Below are 11,420 nucleotides of genomic sequence, written 5' to 3' on the forward strand. Positions count from 1 at the left end.
TATTTATTATTTTCGAAATTAATATTTTAAATTAAATAAATCCTACATCCAACTATCCAATCTAACTTATTGCTGGAGTATGTGTTTCAGATTATTTGTAAGTTTTTCTAAAACCTATTATTGCTTCATCTAAATTGCCATGGTTAACTTGTTGACATATCCAATGATCTGATTTTAACCCATGGTTCAATTGTCAATAGGTCAAGTAAATAATTTGTAACAGGTAAATTTTACATTCTTCTTTCATCTATGTATGACTTAGTAACATGATAGGATCCATCATAATTTGTATGCCTGTGTGAGCCTATATGTTTATTTTATTATAGATGCATATAGGTTGTTGCTAAATAAAATATCACACTATGATAGATTTTATTTAGGCCCATTTAGGTTTTGCACCTATTCAGTTAATAACAGTTGTTCATTTTAAGGTTAAATTCTTCTCTTTTGGGCATTGTGTGAGAGTTGGGGGCCAATAGAAGTGGGTACGACCTACTGAACCCAGCTCCCCCTCACATGAACTACCCCAACTGTGAAGGCCCATTTGCCGGATTTGGATAACTGTACTAGGTTAATTAAATTAGTTTAACCTAATAAAATTGATTAGCAACATAATTAATTTTAAAGTTTTTTTTGAAATTACTTTAAGAAAAACACACTTAGTTTAATGAATTAATTTCTAGATAAACTATTTGTGTTTTTCTTGTATTTAATTAAATAAAGAATTTTAACTAACTAGATTCTTTCTGAAACTTACTCTAATTATTTCATTAAATATTCATATTTAAGTTATAAATTAGTTATTTCTAACTAGTTTTCCTTATTAACATAAATTTGAGTATCTTTGAATTTAATATTAAGTTGAGGAATTTTAGGAATTGTTTAATGAAGATTCTTAAGATATTTTTTTTAAGTTGATTTTAAACTTAAAAATGGAATATTCTTAAATTAAGTAGTTACCACTTAATTTTGATATTTAATTAAATTTTATTTGGAAAACTTTTAAGTTGGTTATTATAGATTCTTTCTATAACAACTTAAATTAGATATTTTCCAAATCTTAAAAAGATACTTAGTTAAATGATATATATTGTAGATAGTTATTTCTATACTAGTTATTATTTCTAATATTAAATAGGAAAATATTATGGATTGTGAAATTAATTGTTTAATAATTAATTTTGGTACAATCTAAGTTTAGTATATTTTCCTAGTATTAAACTAGAATTAATAATTAAGTTTTCTCTATACTTAATTATTTTTTTCTTGAATTTAATACATTTAATTAAATTGAAAATTTGAATATCTAAGTTGATTTTCATCATGATACTTATTTATTTTTATTTTCATGTTATTTAATTAAAGTTGACTCCTTCACTTAGCTGAAATATCATTTATACACGGTTAAGTGTTTTAAGGATAAAATACATTGTAGGGTATTACGGTAATTTAATCCCTTTACAGTGTAAATCATCTATATAGAGGATCATTGATCAAATTAGGATTATAACAATGGATAAGTAATGACGTGTCTGTATCACGGAACATATAGAGTGTTCTATATGACTGAGAGTGCAATTCCAAGTTCTAAGAGTGGATTCAATAAGGAATTAATAAGTTAGGGAATTTACTTGGTAAATTCAGTTCGACTTATTGGAAGCTCGGTTATATAGACCCATGGTTCCCATACTAGTTGAGACCATACTGCTTGTAAGACTCAGTTAATTGATTTTGATTAATCAATTATAATTCTAAAGTTAGACTATGTCTACTTTATGAATTTTCACTAAGCAAGGGCGAAATTGTAAGAAAAGAGATTCTATGTTTATTTATTAATTAAGATACTTTATATGTCTAAATTAATAAATATATTAAATGGCAATATTATTTAATAATTATTTTTAAGTTATTAAATAATTAGAATTGGTATTTAAATGGTTAAATTGGAAAATTGGCATTTTTGAGAAAATAAGAATGAGAAATAACAAAATGGGAAAGTTGCAAAGTGAGGCCCAATTTCCTTAAATGGCCGCCCACTATGCAAAGCCCTTTACCATTTTATTTTTTCATTATTTTAATGTCATACAATTCTAACCTAAACCTAGAGGGCATTCTATAAATAGAAAGTGTTGGCTTCAGGAAACTCATGACTTTACATTGTTTCCTTCAGAGAAAAGCTTTGCCGCCCCTCTCTCTCTTTTCCTCTCTAAAATTTCGAAATTCCCTTGAGTGATAGAGTAGTGACCACACACATCATGTGGTACCTCAATCATAGTATGTAAAACTGTGGAAAATCAGCATAAAAGAAGGAGAGAAAGAGATCCAGATTCAGATCTTGATAATGCTCTGCTATAGAAAGGAATCAAGGGCTAGAGATCTGAATGGAAGGAGTCATTATATACCGCTGCACCCAATGTAAGGTTTTCTTAAACTCTTATGAGTTTATTTCATTGTTTTAGAATTCATATTAGGATGTTAATGAAACATACTTGGTAGTAAATCTAGATCCTGGTAAAATATGTTAGCCCAAGATATGTTTCCAAGAGGGGGGGTGAATTGGAAATTTAAACTAATTTCGGAAAATTAAAACTTTTAACACTAAATTATGCAATTAGTCAATTAATCAAGTAAAAGCAAGTAGTATGGCAATCAATATATTAAGACAAATAATTAAACTTGTAAAGTAAAGAGTTTAAGGATTAGAAAATGCAAACTCTCGATTTTTACAAGGTTCGGTAGAACTATGCCACCTACGTCCTTGGTCTTCAAAGCTATGGACCTAGCTTTGAGTTCCAATATCGAGCCAAGTTAACGGGCTTGACTAACCCTTACAACCGGGAAATTTTCACCAAGGTATTTCCAAACCTCTTACAATAGTTTCGCACCCCCGAGGACTATTAACCTCTTTCTCGGATTGTTAAAGTGCCAATCTCACTATTTCCGGGTTGTTTACAAAACCGGTGCCAACCTCACCTCAATCACAATATGGAAATGTGTTTGATATACAAGCTAAAATCACTCTAGAAATATGATGATACAATGGAAACCTAGAGTGAAAAGCAAGCACACTTAAGATGAATAAAATCAAATTTTGGCTCAAAGTGTGTGAAATGTGTTGGTTTGGATTTCAAACTTAGAAGCTCCTTAATCTCACTTAGATAGGTTAGATATATGTAATAAATGCTCAACCAACTTATTTTTTGAAAGAAAAATCGAGTTTATATAGTGTTTGATGAAAAACTAGCCGTTTATAGCCGTTAGCACGTTTCCCGAGGTGGGGTCAGCCATGAACCGGAAGTCCGGATGGGAACCGGAATTCCGGATTGATTGCAACCGGAATTCGGTTGCCATCCGAATTCGGATGACCGACCGATGGCAAAAGTGCCAATTTTCGGGACTTAAACGCGCATAACTTCTTACTCGATTATCCGATTTCAGAAATTCCAACTTTGTTCTCTTAGTTAAACAAAATGTAATTTAGAAATTCAATCAAAAAATTTTTTGAACTATCGTGTGAGAAAACTTGTTGCACAAGTTAGTGAATGGGCCAAAATTCAAATTTATAAAAACTTAGTGTGCTATGCAAATCACTTTAACAAGACTAAATTAGATTTATACCATTTAATTTTGAGTAGTCTTGATGTGGATGAGCCTCCTAGCTTGATTTGCATGTTTTTGATCCCAAGTTGATTTTTCCCGAGAGTTGACCTTGACTTTGACTTTGACTTTGACTTTCGGGTTGACTTTTTGACTTTGGGATTTTGAAGACCTCTTTTGAATAGGGTCTTGAGTTGTTGATCCCTTGATGAATCTTTTGCTCTTGATATGCTTGTTGAGTCCATTTAGTGTTGCTTTTAAAAGTTTGGTAAAAATACCAAAATATTTATTTTCTCTTTTAAATTTGCTACAAAATCAATAAATCATTAGTAACAAATAATAATCAAATATTTGCTAATCATCAAAACAAGGAGATCGAAAAGTTTGAGTTAACAATCTCCCCCTTTTTGATGATATCAAATATTTGATTATTTTGAAAGGGAAAGAAAAAATTTAAGTAAAGTAAGTTGGATTAGCTCCCCCTTAATGTGTGCAAGAAAAAAAAAAATTTACCTTTTAATTTTACCTTGCATGAATTTGTAAACTCCCCCTCAATTTTTACTTATGATAAAAGAATTAGATACCAAAAAAAAAATTTGAGGTGATGCCAAAAAAATAATCAATAGTTGTTCTCCCCCTTTTGAATCATCAAAAAGGGTGGCAAGGAATTCACAAAATATAAAAGAAAAGAGAAAAAAAATAATAAAAATAAAAACAAAGCAACAATCCAATGCATTAAAAAAAACATAACATCCAAAATAACATTCAACACACCAAACAAACAACAAATAAAAAAAAAAAAAACTAACACAAAGTCAAGAGGCATGAAGCCTTTGCACACAACCAAAAAAAAATAAAAATAAAAAGAAACTAAATAAGCCAAAAAAAAAAAAATAATGCAAGAACTAGTTTGGTGGGGGGCCAAAGCGATCCATGTATGCCCTCCATTGTGCCATCTCCTCTTGCACATTAGCAAACCCATGCACCATGTCACTCCTCATGGTGTTGATGTCATTGTTGAGGTTGGAGAATTGTGAGTTGAGATCATTTCGCAAGGTTTGGAATTGGTTGTCAACCGAAGTGTGAAGACGAGTGAAAGCTTCCTCAAGGTTGAATTGGGGAAAAGTAGGCATGGGAGGAGCTTGAGGAGGCATGTCTTCTTCTTCTTCTTCTTCTTCTTCTTCACTTTCACTTGCGGGCAAATTGATTTCTTCATCATCACTCTCCAAATCAATTTGCATTCTTTGCCCTCTTTTGGGTGTGAACACCCATTCATTGTTAAGGAATTTGTAACCCATAGCCTTGAAAGTTTTGGATCCTAGAATGTCACTAGAGGTAGGATTATTTTTCTTTTCATGTAGGGTAGGAATTCCTAAGAGAGGAAAAAGGTAGCTAAGAAGAAAACCAAAGGGAAGTGCCTTAATCATATTAGGCTTGTCCACATCAAGTATGAATTTTAAAATAAGATAGCCTAGGTTGATGGGTGTGGTTTTGGCTATAATGAGATGCATGAGTAATTGATCAATGGAATTGATCTCATCTTGGTGGCCACTTCTAGGAGCAAGATTTGCAACAATAAATTTGTGGAGGATTTTAGCCTCTAAAGTGAGTTGGTGTCTTTTTGGTCTCATAATAAAAGGGCCATCACCACAAATATTCCTAGAACACTCATCAAAGTTAAAAATGGCATCATTTTTGAGAGAAAGTTTGGGTTCAAGTAATATGCCACCATTAGGTGCTCCTAACATGTCATTAAGGGATGCTACATTGAGTTCAAAAGCTACTCCTCTAAGGGTTCCTCTAACACCTAAAGGTTGTAATGTAGGTTTAATACAAGCATAAAAACCTTGAACTAGCCTAGGATACAATGGAGTGTTAATTTGAATAAAAGATGTCCATCCTAGGGTATCAAAATGATGACTAAAATCAACACAATCAAGGCTAGGGAGATCACAAATTTTACCTTTGAGAATTTTCCTAGAGGAGAAATCATTGACAAACTTGTTGTGATCTTCATCATTGAAGAAGAGAGTGGGCTCTTGCCTTGCTTTTGCCCTTATTTCCCTTTGTTGAAGTGCACTAGCCATTTGCTTGGAAGCTCTTGAGGAGGAAGCCATTGAAGAACACACTTCTCTTTTTTTTTTTAAATTATTTGGAAGATGAGAGTGAGGCTTTGAAAGAGAGAATTTTAGAGAGAAGGAGATGGTGGCTGCTGTTTTAGGGTTGAAAAAACTGAATGGGGGAGAAAAAATTCGGTGGTAGGGTTTAAAAAGGGAAAAAATCGCATGAGAATGACAAAAATGCCCCCTTTGCTGATCCTGTGCCATCCGGAATTCCGGATGGTACAACCGGAATTTCGGTTGGTACAGGATCAGCAAAAAAAAGTTTCTAAAAATGGGCTAAAAAATCCAATTTTGACCCAAATGACCCCAAACCAATTCTAATACCTTTAATATGATAAAACAAAACTGCTCAAACAAGAAAATCTGAAAAATAATGAAAAATGACGATTTACGGTAAGTTTTTCGAAAATTGCCAAGAAAACTAGAACCGTACCAAAAATGAGTTTTATGCAACGAAATTGAAAAATTCTTTTTCCAGCAGTTTTATAAAATAAAATGTGAGGTGTACAAACTTACGGAATCAAAAAATGTTGAAAAATGAGAGAGTTTGGCGAAAAACACTCTTTTAGGCCTAAAAATCTAAAAATTCAACAAGTGAGGTACCAAAAATTTGTTTCATGCAAATTTCAATCAAGACAAACCTATAGGCATACTAAATACACTCTATTTCACATATTCAAGCATATAGACACATAAGAAAATCAAATATGCAAAAATTCACATGTTCACTTGTTTAAAAACAAGTCCAAAGTTCACCAAAAATCCACATTTTGACCTATAATTTTAAGTTTTTCAACAAGGAGAGTTCATATAGGTCAAGTATCAATAAATTTTCTCATCTATGCATATAAATCTCATTAATATCATATTTGGAACAATTATGCATAAATAAGTAAGTAAAGAGATATGAAATTTTTCATAGCTAGCAAACCTTATATTTCATTTAAGTTGGTCATGCCTAGCTCTCTTCTAATGAAACTAAATCTCTCATCACTAAGAGGCTTGGTGAATATATCCGCTAGTTGGAATTCGGTGCTTACAAAGTCTAGCATAATATCACCTCTTTGGATATGATCTCTAAGGAAGTGGTGCCTTATGTCAATATGCTTGGCTCTAGAATGCAATATTGGATTCTTAGAGAGGTTAATGGCACTAGTGTTATCACACTTTATGGGTGTACATTCAAAATCAATATCAAAATCCTTAAGAGTTTGTTTCATCCAAAGTATTTGTGCACAACAACTACCCGCGGCTATATATTCGGCTTCGGTTGTGGATAGAGCTACCGAGTTTTGTTTCTTGCTAAACCATGACACTAAGGAATTTCCTAAAAAGTGACAAGTTCCACTAGTACTTTTTCTATCCGTCTTACAACCGGCAAAGTCGGCATCCGAGTAGCTAACTATTTCAAAGTTTGAGTTCTTGGGGTACCAAAGTCCTAGATTCATTGTGCCTATCAAGTATCTAAATATTCTTTTAACGGCACTTAAGTGGGATTCTTTAGGACAAGATTGGTACCTAGCACAAAGACCAACACTAAACAAAATATCCGGTCTACTAGCGGTTAAATATAATAAAGAGCCAATCATACCTCGATACTTGGTGATGTCCACATTCTTACCGCTTTCATCTTTGTCCATCTTTATGGATGTGCTCATGGGTGTATTCATGGGCTTTGCATTTGCCAAGTCAAACTTTTGAAGAAGATCCTTGATGTACTTAGTTTGACCTATGAATATGCCATCCTTTTGTTGCTTGATTTGAAGTCCAAGAAAAAGTTGAGTTCTCCCATCATGCTCATCTCAAACTCACTATGCATACACTTAGAAAATTCTTCACAAAGAGCATCATTAGTAGCACCAAAGATAATATCATCAACATAAATTTGTACTATAATAATGTCTTTGGATTTTCTTTTTATAAAAAGTGTATTATCCGCTTTTCCCATTGAAAAACCATTTGAAATAAGAAAAGTGCTTAATCTTTCATACCAAGCTCTAGGAGCTTGCTTTAAACCATATAAAGCCTTTTTCAATTTGTAAACATGGTTAGGGTATTTATGATTTTGAAAACCGGGTGGTTGAGAGACATAAACCTCTTCCATAATGTACCCATTTAAGAATGCGCTTTTTACATCCATTTGATACAAGATAAAATTCTTGTGGCATGCAAAAGCTAACAACATTCTAATGGACTCAAGTCTTGCTACCGGGGCAAAGGTTTCCTCATAATCAATTCCTTCTTCTTGATTGTAACCTTGGGCCACTAATCTAGCCTTGTTACGCACAATGACCCCATGCTCATCTACCTTATTTCTATAGACCCATTTTGTTCCAATCACCGATTGATGTGACGGTCTTGGAACTAACTCCCAAACATTATTTCTTATAAATTGATTTATTTCTTCTTGCATAGCTAGAAGCCAAAATTCATCAACTTCGGCCTCTTTAAAATTCTTTGGTTCAATTTGAGAAATAAAAGCAATGAAATTACACAAGTTTCTAAGGGAGTTTCTAGTAGTGACACCTTGAGAAGGATCACCTAGAATTTGGTCTATAGGATGAGCACTTTTGAATTTCCACTCATGTGGAAGGTTAGAGTTCATACCTTGGCTTTCATTTTCCTTTTCCACGGGTGGTTCCTCTTTGGGAGTTTGTGAAGGAGCATTGGAAGTCTCTCCTATTTCGAGATTTTGAACTTCATCTCCCAAACCTACAACATCATCATCTAAACTTTTGCTCGTAGGCGGGTTAGTCTCATCAAATGCAACATGAATAGATTCTTCAACAACATTAGTTCTTTTGTTATAAATTCTATAAGCTTTACTATGTGTTGAATACCCTATAAAAATTCCAACATCGGATTTAGCATCAAATTTTCCAAGGTTGTCCTTGGTGTTTAAAATGTAACATTTGCATCCAAAAACTTTAAAATAGCCAATGTTGGGTTTTCTTCCTTTCCAAAGCTCATAAGGGGTTTTATTCATGTTGGGCCTAATGAAAACACGATTCAAAATATAACAAGAAGTATTGACGGCCTCGACCCAAAAATATTTTGGTAATGAAATTTCATTTAGCATTGACCTAGCCATTTCTTGAATTGTTCTATTCTTCCTTTCGACAACTCCATTTTGTTGTGGAGTTCTTGGTGCCGAAAAGTTATGGTTAAAACCATGATCATCACAAAACAATTCTAAGGCATCATTGTCAAACTCACCACCATGGTCACTCCTAACGGAGGTAATAGAATATCCTTTTTCATTTTGCACATTTTTGCAAAATTTGACAAAGTTTTCCAAAACATCACTTTTAAGAGTCAAGAAAATAACCCAAGTAAATCTTGAAAAATCATCAACAATTACAAATGCATAGTATTTACCACCAAGACTAGCAATTCTAGAAGGACCAAATAAATCAATATGAAGCAATTGCAAAGGTCTAGTAGTTGAAATTTCTTTCTTGGAATGAAAAGATGTTTTAATTTGTTTTCCAAATTGGCATGCATCACAAAGTTTATCTTTAACAAACGGAATAGATGGCAAACCAATAACGAGATCCTTTCTAACCAATTTTGAAATAGAATCCATACTAGCATGTCCTAATCTTCTATGCCACAACCAAGAATTATCATTCATAACGGTTAAACATTTATTTTTACTATCAAAAGAGTCAACATCAATAACATACACATTATCCTTCCTTACTCCAAGGAAAATAACTTCATTGGTTGAAACATTTTCAATGGAGCATTTTGAGGATTCAAACACAACACGAAAACCTATATCACATAATTGACTAATACTAAGCAAGTTATGTTTAAGATTATCAACAAGAAGCACATTTTTAATACATGGAGAGTATATGTTACCGATATCACCAATGCCCAAGATTTTTCCTTTTGAATTGTCTCCAAAAGTGACAAAGCCACTTTCCTTGCTTTTGAAGCTTGAAAATCTTGATGGATCACCGGTCATATGCTTTGAACATCCACTATCCAAGAACCATAAGCTTTGGCTCTTTCTTGTTGATTCCTACAAAAACAAGTTCATTTGTTGGCTTTTGGTACCCATATAACTTTGGGTCCATTCATGTTAGTTCTAGAACCCTTTGGTACCCATTTAGTCTTGCCTAGATATGCAAATTTCTTTACATGACAATAGGAAATAGTATGACCATCTCGGTTACAATATGTGCATGTAAAGTGAGGTAGACTAGATGATTTCACAAAAAAGTTTCTCAAAAATTTTTGTTTCTTACTAGGATCATAACCAATACCATTTTTTGAAAAACCACATGATTGGTTTCCCACCATGAGATCATAGCCTTCCTTACCTCTAGTGAAGGTGTATATGTCATTTTTTAGGCTTCTCACATGGGCTTTCAAATCAATAATTTCTTTCTTATGTGAAGCACATGTAGCACATTGAGATTTAGCTATAAGTTCTTTTTCATTTATTTTCAAAATCTCAATTTCTTTTAAAAGCATGTTGGTCTTCTCTCTAAGGGTTTGGTTTTTAACAAGCAATTTACCAAAATCATCAAATAGTTCCTTAAATGAATTAGACAACTCATCATATGACATATCTAAGTTATCATCATCATTTTCACTATCACAATCATTTTGGTTAGAAATGCTTACCCCATCATCAAGTGCCATCATGCACATGTTTGCCACTTCATTCTTTCCTTCTTCTTCGGAGTCCTCTTCGTCACTATTGAGCCAATCCGCCAACATTGCCCTTCCTTTGTATTTGTTCTTCTTTCTCATTGGACAATCCATCTTCATATGTCCGGGCTTCTTGCACTCAAAGCAAATTGGTGGATCATCTTTGCTTTTTCTTTCTTTTGAGTCACTCCCTCTTTGTGGCCTCTTCCCAAAGTTCTTTTTGAATTTCATGAACTTTTTGTATTTCTTAGAGAAGAGTGCCAAGTCCTCCATGTCACTACATAGACTTTCCTCATCTTCTTCACTAATGGCATGGGAGGAGGAAGACTTGAATGCAATAGTCTTCTTTTTCTTCTCAACTTCCTCTTCTTCTTGAGCACTCATGAAAATTTCATGGTTCATGAGTGAGCCAATTAGTTCTTCCAAGGGAAGTGTTGAGAGATCCTTGGCTTCTTGAATGGCAACCACCTTTCCTTGATAAGCCTTGGTGAGACTTCTCAAAATCTTGGTCACCATATCCTTTTGAGTAAGTACCTTGCCAAGAGAGTTCAAACCATTAGTAATTGTAGTGAAGCGAGTATACATATTAGCAATGGTTTCATCCGATTTCATCTTAAAGTTCTCATATTGAGTGGAATAAATTTGAATTTTAGTTTCCTTCATAGCACTAGTTCCTTGATGAGTAACTTCAAGCATTTTCCACATATCATAAGCGGTAGAGGCTTGTTCAATATTTTTAAAAATATCTCTATCCAAACCACATATAAGAGCATATTTAGCTTTAGCATTTTTAGAAAGCATTTTCTTATCATTTTCATCATATGCTTCATAAGTCTTAATTACTTCAACACCATTTATGACATGTTTAGCAACATAAGGACCACTAGACACAATATGCCACAAATCATAGTCAATAGATTGAAGGTAAGTTTCCATTCTAATTTTCCAATAAGGAAAATCTACTCCATTGAAGTATGGTGCTCTATTTGTGCTAAAACCTTCTAACATGTTATTTTGTGAATTACTTGGAAACGC

The sequence above is a fragment of the Cannabis sativa genome, chromosome 7 (genome assembly GCF_029168945.1).
Source record: "Cannabis sativa cultivar Pink pepper isolate KNU-18-1 chromosome 7, ASM2916894v1, whole genome shotgun sequence".
Lineage (NCBI taxonomy): Eukaryota > Viridiplantae > Streptophyta > Magnoliopsida > Rosales > Cannabaceae > Cannabis > Cannabis sativa.